This window comes from Daktulosphaira vitifoliae, unplaced genomic scaffold (assembly GCF_025091365.1).
Source record: "Daktulosphaira vitifoliae isolate Bord-2020 unplaced genomic scaffold, ASM2509136v1 Scaffold_2, whole genome shotgun sequence".
NCBI lineage: Eukaryota > Metazoa > Arthropoda > Insecta > Hemiptera > Phylloxeridae > Daktulosphaira > Daktulosphaira vitifoliae.
The window spans coordinates 11,680,532-11,689,838 of NW_026099573.1; the positions used below are offsets into that span (position 1 = coordinate 11,680,532).

At 24.5% G+C, this 9,307-nt stretch overlaps 1 long non-coding RNA gene across 1 annotated transcript; it reads right to left on the reverse strand.

The window, feature by feature from the left end:
* Positions 1 to 200: 200 nt before the first annotated feature.
* LOC126898964 (uncharacterized) lies at positions 201 to 2,815 on the reverse strand. The gene is made up of 3 exons (XR_007702439.1): positions 2,084 to 2,815; positions 1,332 to 2,045; positions 201 to 643 (listed from the first exon to the last, which is right to left on the reverse strand). It is a non-coding gene; the product is annotated as an uncharacterized LOC126898964 (long non-coding RNA).
* Between the last annotated feature and the right edge of the window lie 6,492 nt (positions 2,816 to 9,307).

The window sequence follows — 9,307 nt, forward strand, 5'->3', positions numbered from 1 at the left end:
GAATATGTCAAAAATAAAAAAACAAAATACAAATTTTGTATTTTACTTGATAACCTCATAAAATAAATATATTTATTATTTAGTATTACCATTTATTGTTAAAAAAAAATTCATTAATTATAATAACGGTTAATTTGTTATCTTAAACAAATTGACTAATTCTTATAAAGTTTATATATAAAAGCAATGTATCAATAGTATATAAGTTCTTTATTATATATTTCCAATCAACATAAATTAAATTAATTAAACATTTCAAAAATAGACAATTTTTTTTATAGAAACAAAATAAACATAAAAATCAATTAAAAACTGTTTGTAACTAAAAAAATTGCTTTTTCAAATCCTGTCATAAACATTATTTGGAGTTTCATCAATAAAAATTAATTTTTTTGTTTATTAAGCATTTATCAATTAAAAGCTACATAGAATAAAATAATAACTAACTTAATTAAAACAATTTTTCTTTTTTGTAATATAAAAAAAGTAACGTTTATTATTCAAATCAATCGTCGTATCTAAATTTAAATGGTATTATTGACCATCATTAGAATCTGGTAGTTATTAAATTAAAATAAATCTATCATCTTCTTGTTCTACATCATAATCTTCATGGCGCCCCATAATTTCTGACTGTATACACCTATGTTGAAAAATATTTATTAATGAACATGTGTTAAAATGCGTGAATGGACTGTAATCATAAAATGTCATAAACAGAGTATGATGCTCTACCTTGTGAAAATATATCAAATGTCGTTATAACCTAACTGAATGATTAGCCTACCTTGGTTAAACAAGTAATACTATATGCGTTACGTCGTGTACTTTATTCTGTGAATATTGTGCAAATACCTCCCAACACTCATGACGTTCACAAAAGTTTTCTTCAGAGATACCTTTATCTAGTCATATGACTCAAATACTATATAGTGCTAGGAATATTCACAAAGTAGCCGTGTTCGGTAAGTGAGGCAATTGTTGGCGTTATCAACCGAATCAAACGTGATTTTAACACGCATAGAACCGATAACATTGATACTAAGAATACCAGAAAATATTTTGGACAAAGTTTTCCCGAGTTGACTGGGTGAAAATCGCCTAAGTTATTATCGCCAGAAGCAAAAACAAGTACAATACGGAGACCAGTGTAGTGTAGTGGAAAATATTCAGGAATATTGAGTTGCCTGACTGCTGACGTATAAGGAGAATCGACATTGAGCGAGTTTATGTTTGAAGTTGGCGGACTGAGTGACGTCACAACGATGACTTCGGGTGAGTTGCAATCCTTACTGTTAGTTTAAGATTAGGATCATTATAAATTGATTTACCGTCGCATTTAGTGAATGTAGGATTTTTTGTGAAAAGGGCTCGTTGGAGATGGAAGTTTTCAAAAAGCTTCAATGGCGCAGTAGTGCTGATTACCTCCTTCCGGATGAAGTCTAGATCGCATCCAGAGTCCCAGTGGGCACCGTAAATGTACCGAAAAGGCTAAACTTTTGTTTCAAAACGGGTAAAAACACCGAATAAACACTGAAACAGAATAGTACTCTAAAAATAGGCCGGTGATTTCTAATGTACACGACATAAACACCGATAAATCGTAGCTGTAATATTTAATATTCTTGTAACTTTTTGAGTTAAATATTTATAAGGTTTAAATTCATGTTTTAAAAGTATTATTAGTTTTAAATTATATTAATGATCAGTACATATTATATGTATAGAAACATTTAAGAAATAAAATATAATTTTCCTTTACCACTAATTGATCGAGTTATGAAAACAATCTGTTAATATTGGGTACTAGGTTAATAACTTTTTTTTAGAAAATATCGTATTTATAATAAAAGAACTTTACATTTTTTTTATTGTAAATAGGATACTTCATGTGATAAATAAAAGAAAGCTTTTTTCAAATTTAAATATTCAACTATCTTGAAGCACGTGTTAGGTTTGACCAATCGTAAAATAATTTTACATACTTTATTTTTATATAAATTAGAATAAATGTAACCTAAAAAATGTTAAAAAAAATATGTTACCTACACTACTAATAACCACTGNAAAAAAAATATGTTACCTACACTACTAATAACCACTGTAGCGGACTTAAAAAATTATGATTTTGGGGTTATTAAATATTTGTTTATGAAATTGAATATTATTTATATCAGTAAGTAACATTTTGTTACAATGAATCTTTCCATATTTTATCATAGTTTGAAAAGTTTATTTCCAAACTTAAATTTGCATCATATGACGTAATGCAATATAATATACAGAAAAAAATTAAGGCATTATAAACTACCCGTATTTTAATTTAAACCTTTGTAACGATTTAAAAATGTTAAATTTTTCTATTTTTATGTTTTCTCTAAAAATTGACATAATTAACTTATGTTAGTTTTCAGATTGATTTAATTGGTCAAGTTTGTCTGTTCTATTATCTATTGTAGTAATTAAACGTTTAATATTATCTATTAGAGTATTAGCAGAATTAACAGGATTAGGATCTTTTATTGTCAGACCATAAAATAGCTCTATATGTGTAAGATAACTTTTCTGATTTAATCCATATTGCTCTTGAAGATATTTATTCATATGATGTATAAAAATAGCGGGATATAAAAATTTTAGAAACATATTATTTGATGCGCTTATTGTTTCCCGCAACTTCCTAGTGCACATAATATATTTTGTTGTTTCAGATTCTCTATATCTGGAACATAACACAACAAAACTATTCAATAAATATCTAAAGACTTTCAAATTTTCAGTGTATCTAAGAATTATTAAATTGTTTATAATTGGTATTTTTATTTTTTACATTTTTAACTTCATTATGAAAATAGTATGGATCAATACAATTATTNTGGCGAAAATTATCATCATTAATTTCCGACTTAATTACGTCCGTATTACAATAACGAAGGGTGTTTTCATCGACTCTGTAACTATATGTCGTATCTTCCCATGCCTCCTGTTGACAAATAAAATTGAATACACCGATAACATATGTTATATCTATGTATTATTGTAAATTTNAATACACCGATAACATATGTTATATCTATGTATTGTTGTAAATTTGAACTTGAACATTAACTACAGAAAACCATCAAACTTTGATTTAAAATCCAAAAATTATAAAAATTTAAAATAAAGAATCGAAATAACATCTTTTTGAAATAAATAAGTAAAAATTTGAAATCTAATAAATCTGTAAAATAAATTTATTATTAATAGTATAACGATACTAAAGTAATAATAATCGATATTGTTAATCTTCCATTTTATACAATTTTAATACATACAAATGAGTTTTGAGAGAAACACTTGATTTTTATTTTAGTATTGCAATAATTATTTATGTACGTAAATTTACACAATTTCGTCATTCTAGAAATTTCAAGGACAAAATTTTAGATTTTAAAATACGACTCAACTATTAAGACTGATTAAAAATATAAAATATAAGTAAAAATTATAACTTAAATAATTCGATTCTGCATAAAGTACTTTTTACATATTGTATGGTCTGACATTAAAAAATCCTCTTGATATTAATGATAAAACTATTGCTACTAAAGTAGTAACAAGTGTTAGAAACTTTATTTCTTATACAATAGAAAAAAGACATTAGTCAAACTTGACAAAATAAATCATTCCGCGATATATCATTATTTAAATTCAATTAAATCAGCTTTAGTGGTCCAGCATAGTATAGACCTGACACAAGAAATGATAACTGACACTGTTAAAGAACATATAAGTTCCATGTATAGGACACCCTATATATAACATCAATGGGTCGTTGTTACTGGTTGATTTCTTAATATGACAAACACATTAGATAGTAAAGTAAAGGAAACTAGGATAAAAATGAATAAAATTGAAGGTGAAGTAAAATAAAAAACTTATAATGGTAANTGAATAAAATTGAAGGTGAAGTAAAATAAAAAAACTATAATGGTAACATTAATTAGCCAATATGAGGCGGAGCTTCCAAAAATGTTTGACATATTAAAATTATTTCCAGAAGAAAGAAAAAAATGTGGTTTCCAAAGTATTCATCTAGTCCGATGAATTTACTATTTATAGGAAAATAATGCTTTTAATTTTAGCTTTATTATATTTGCCTAAACTTTTTTTTGGTTATTAATTTATATTTTTTAACGATCATTAGGTCCACCATACGAGTATCAATAATAGAATATATTTACAATGTTTATGTTAAAAAAAATATTTTTTATAATATAAGCTTTTATTTTTATATTGTATTGCAAATTCTTTTTTCATTCAAAGAATATGAGTATTAATCAGTTGTCGAATGAAATACTTATGTTTATTAGTTATAATCAATTACAATGAAATACATGTATTTTGTAAATTGTAAAAGAACTAAAATGCATAAAATTATACGAGAAGTTAAAATTTGTCAAACTAAATTACATCCGCATAGAGCAGAATTTGAAATATATTTTTTATAATTGGTATAAATATAGTAATAATTTGATTAAATGCTAATCCAATATTACTCTGTTTATGCCGTTTTATTATATTGAAACGTGTATCGTTAATTTCAACTATTATGAATCATTGATAAAATAACATCAGTGATGAAATAATAATTATTTATATTGCTTATTGGTTTAGAGTTCAATCAAGTATTTTTTTATATGTCTGAAGAACAATACTATAAATTTTATTTCTAAAATCTGTAAATCATTTATAATTTACCAATGTTGAACTTTCAACCTTTTAGCTTCGATGCGAACCTGAGATAGTATTGATTTACTATGATGTTTATTTATTTATTTTTTTTTGTGTCTGTTACCACTTTTTCTCAGCTCTCACCGAACCGATTTTTTTCAATGATACGTCAAAAGATCACAAATCGTATTTAGTCGAAGACATTACCCTCAAAAATTGAAAAAAATTCCCTGGTTCTCCGTAAATGGGGAAACCTCCAAAAAAATTACAAATTTTAAAATCGCTGATTTTCGAAATTTTTTCAATTTTTTTTACTTAAAATTGCCATAACTTTTTTAAAAATAACCAAATCAATATTATTATTTTTTATATAGGTGCATTATATCATTACCGTTCATTTTTTTATTTTTTATATCTGACCCTTTACCTGCCCACAGGGAGGTATTTAAAATTACAGCTTTTTCACAAACAATTAACTTTTTTAACTTAACTTTTGAAAGTGTTCAGGAAGGTCTAACACTTTTATATATATCTTAAATTAAAGCTAATATAATATACTTCATCATGGAAAAAAAAAAATTTCGGACTTTATTTGGTCTTCACGGTGAAAATGACTACTGAATGCTATTTTGTGTGAAAATTCTTGCTTTTATTTTTTACATTTTTAACTTCATTATGAAAATAGTATGGATCAATACAATTATTTTCTTTATGGATGCATGTTGTCTTTGAATATCATTTGGTATATTTTTTTTATAAATTAGACTCTTTACTTGCCTACGGGGGGGATTTAAAATGACAACTTTTTCACAAAAACTTTACTTTTTCAACTTGACTTTTGAAAGTATTCCTGAAATGACTTATTGAAAAGTTTCTGGATCAACACAATTTTTTTATGAGAAATAATATTTTTTAATAATCCCTTTTTTATTTGACATACTTTATCATAATCAGGATATTAATAAGGAACTAGTAAATCATGTAGCTTTTGGAATAATCCACCAATTTTTTAAAATTAAACACTATCTAAAGATTTGCATCGAAGCGTTTTTTTTTTATAGTGATTTTAATACTGTCAGATATTATTATACTTGATCCAACTAACAGTAAATTTATGAAAAAAACCCGAAATTTCGTTAAAATCACTTGTTATATTTTTTGTATTTATATCGTAATAAATCGTTTCAGTAGAAAAATTAATCATCTAACTTTTGGTGTTTAAACAGATGATACAATTGAAATATTCAGAACTGTTTTTCTTATATTAATATCCTATAGTTTTTTAATGATTAGTAATAATATCAAATATTAGTGGCGATAGAAAAGATATAATTGCAGATTTAAAATTAGCACAAAAAATTGAATAATAAAAGTATATGTTTGATCTAAAGAAAATTTTTTGTAGAACCTTTAATTAATAATTAACTACAAATTATTTTCTGAAATGCTTTGTATCAAGCCCTTCAATTTTTATACACGTTTACAATAAAAGTAATAACTACTTTTTAATTTTTTATAAATCCTGTAAATATATACTAAATGATCAAATATTAATCTCATACTATATTTATTTCATTATTTTTTTAAAATTAAACACTATTTACAGATTTGTATCAATGCGTTTCTTATGATAGTGATTTGAATTACTGTCATATATCACCTATTTCCCATCTATGCCACTTCGGAACTGTTCTACCTTTTTTTATCATTTTAATATGCTAACACTCTCACTTCTATTAAACCGATATTGCTCAATATATTACATTAAAAGATCAGAAAATTTATCCAGTTGAGCTATCAGCATGGTAATTAATTAAATATTTTATTTATGAATTTCATTACTTTGTATAATAAACAAAATTCATAACTTATAGCACTAAAACGACTTATTATGAGCACAATAATAAGTACTTAATTTATTATTTTAGTGCTTTAAAAACACTAAAAAGATAAAATATGCAAAAAAAAAAAATTAATGTGAAAATAACTAATCTAATTTAAAATATTTTTTAAAATTTTAGTTTAGTAGTAAAAACTTAGCTTTATTCATTAAAATATAATATATAATTTACTAAAAAGATCTAAAAGTTGTTAAAATGTTCCTATGTAAAGACACATATTTTATCTATATTTAATTTGACCATTTTATTTGAATTATGTGTATTTTTAAGGCTTTATTAAATTTAAGCATTTTAGTGGCTTCTTAAATTTTTTATTAAGTCTTAAATTTAAAGACTTCATTAAATTATGCAATTAAATAAATTGTATCTGTTTTGACTTTTTTGTCTAATACGGTATTTAAAATTAGCATAGATTGTTAAATATTTTCTAGATATGGAAGAATATTTATATATTCTTTATCATATGAGCGAAATATTCAAGTATTCATTGTAAATAGAATAAAAACATTTTTAATCTTAATTTAGAAATATCTCTCAAAATCTCTTCGAGATAAAATGTTTAACAAGTGAGTGTTATATTTTTAGTGATAATGTTATAATCATATAATAACATGATAAGTATGGAAAAATGTTTTAAGAAGAATGCTATGAACATAAAACAATTTTTTGTGTTAAATTTAGTTTATTATTTAGTCAATTTCTCTGCAATTGACTGTTTAATTTTTTCATTATTCATGATCACAACGCGTATATTTTGCAGAATATTAACAAATATACAAAAAATAAAAATATAGGTTATCATGTACGAGATACAGACCACGTAATGATCGCTTTACTAAACGAAATAGATGAATAGTAGAGTTTTATAATACTATATCCAAGTTTTCTAGTTGGTAAAGTAATGTCTATGTAATATCATAAAAATTGGTCAATTGTGTTCAATATTTTTTAATTTAATGCTGGTAACAATTATATACTTTATATTCGCATTAATTTATAATTTGAAATATCAAAAAAATACTTATTATAGTAATTGAATTTAGTATAAAATTACATCGAATAATTAAGTGTTGTATTTTTTAGAGAAAAGTCATAAATTTAAAATGTTGTTATGGGCTAATTAGTTTCAATGTCTAAATTAAAAATCTGCATTAAAAAACCTAACAGAAATATTGAAAAAGATATTTATATTTAAAAAAGCTTTTTATAATTATTCATTTTTAAAAAGTTAAAGTTAAACTTTAATTAATCATAAATTTATTGCTCAAAATAATTCTTGAACCTTTTCAAAAGATAATTTGAAAAATACTACTTATTATACATATGATTGAAGTTTTGAAAGACTCTTGTATAAGGAGAAATTTCCCGATTTAAAAGAAAGGTATAGCGGATCAAAGGGAAAAATTTAATGTATTTAGAAATAAAAATGTGTGTTAATCCATATAATTTTCAAAAAGTTTAATTGAATGTTGAAAATATAAAATCGAATATTTTAACACAAAAATAGCATGTTTTTTAACTACAGCAATCATTTGCATATAGATGATGTCGGAACATTTTTTTTTTTTAATTAATAGTACATAAAATAAGCTTTAATTTAACATATTTTTATAGCTCGGAATTTTTCCGGGACATTTTCAAAAGTTGAGTTTTGTAAAAACGGTGCTATTTTGAATCGCCCCTGTAGGCTTGTAAAGGGTCAGATTTAAAAAAAATTTATACCAAGTAAAAAGGAAAAATGTTGAAATTTACCGATTTTAAAAATCTCGGTAAGAGCTAAAAAAAGTGACGACAGACATGACAAAAAACACATCATTGTAAAATTAATATATTCTCAATTTCACATCAAAACTAACAAATATATTTCTCTTTATTTTTAATTTTATTCAAATCATAATTTTATCGATAGTGTCAAAAGTATGTAAATAGTTATTTTAGATAGGAACGCATATAATTGCACAGATGTAATATTTTTTCTTCGTGATTTTTAACATGACGACATCTAATATTACTAAATTCTATTTTAGACAATAATTAGTTTTAGTTTTCATTTTAAAGGCCCAAATTTAGTGTAAACTATATTCAATATACTACAATATTTTTTTTGAAAAGATATTAATATTACTACGATATGTTTTTTTTTTATGTCTGTGACCATTTTTATTAGCCCACACCGGACCGTATTCTTTCAACGTTAGTTCAAAAGATTACAAATCGTATCTAGTTGAAGACATTACCTTTAAAAATTGAAAAAAATCCTTCGTTCCCTGTTAATAGGAGAAATCCCCCAAAGAATTACGATTGTTAAAATCGGTAAATTTCGACATTCTTTTGACACGGTAAATTCGAGTGTCAATAAAAGTTTGTTCCTTAAAAAAAAAAGATATATGTGACACAAATACGCACCACAATGTCTAAAGTACCGCTACAATGGCACTGGCCGAGAGCAAAAGAAAACCAGATAATATTATATATATGTATATATATAAAAAGAAATTTAAGTAAACCAATATATATATATATATATATATATATATTACGATTTAAATGAAAGAGATTATACAACTTGAGGTTTTAATTTAGAACTATAAAAGTAACCTTTTTTAATGTACAACACGTGACGACGGCGGATGGAGAAAAATCACATAGGACGTCAAAAACAAGAGAGAGCGTTCACCGCTGGCGCTCGG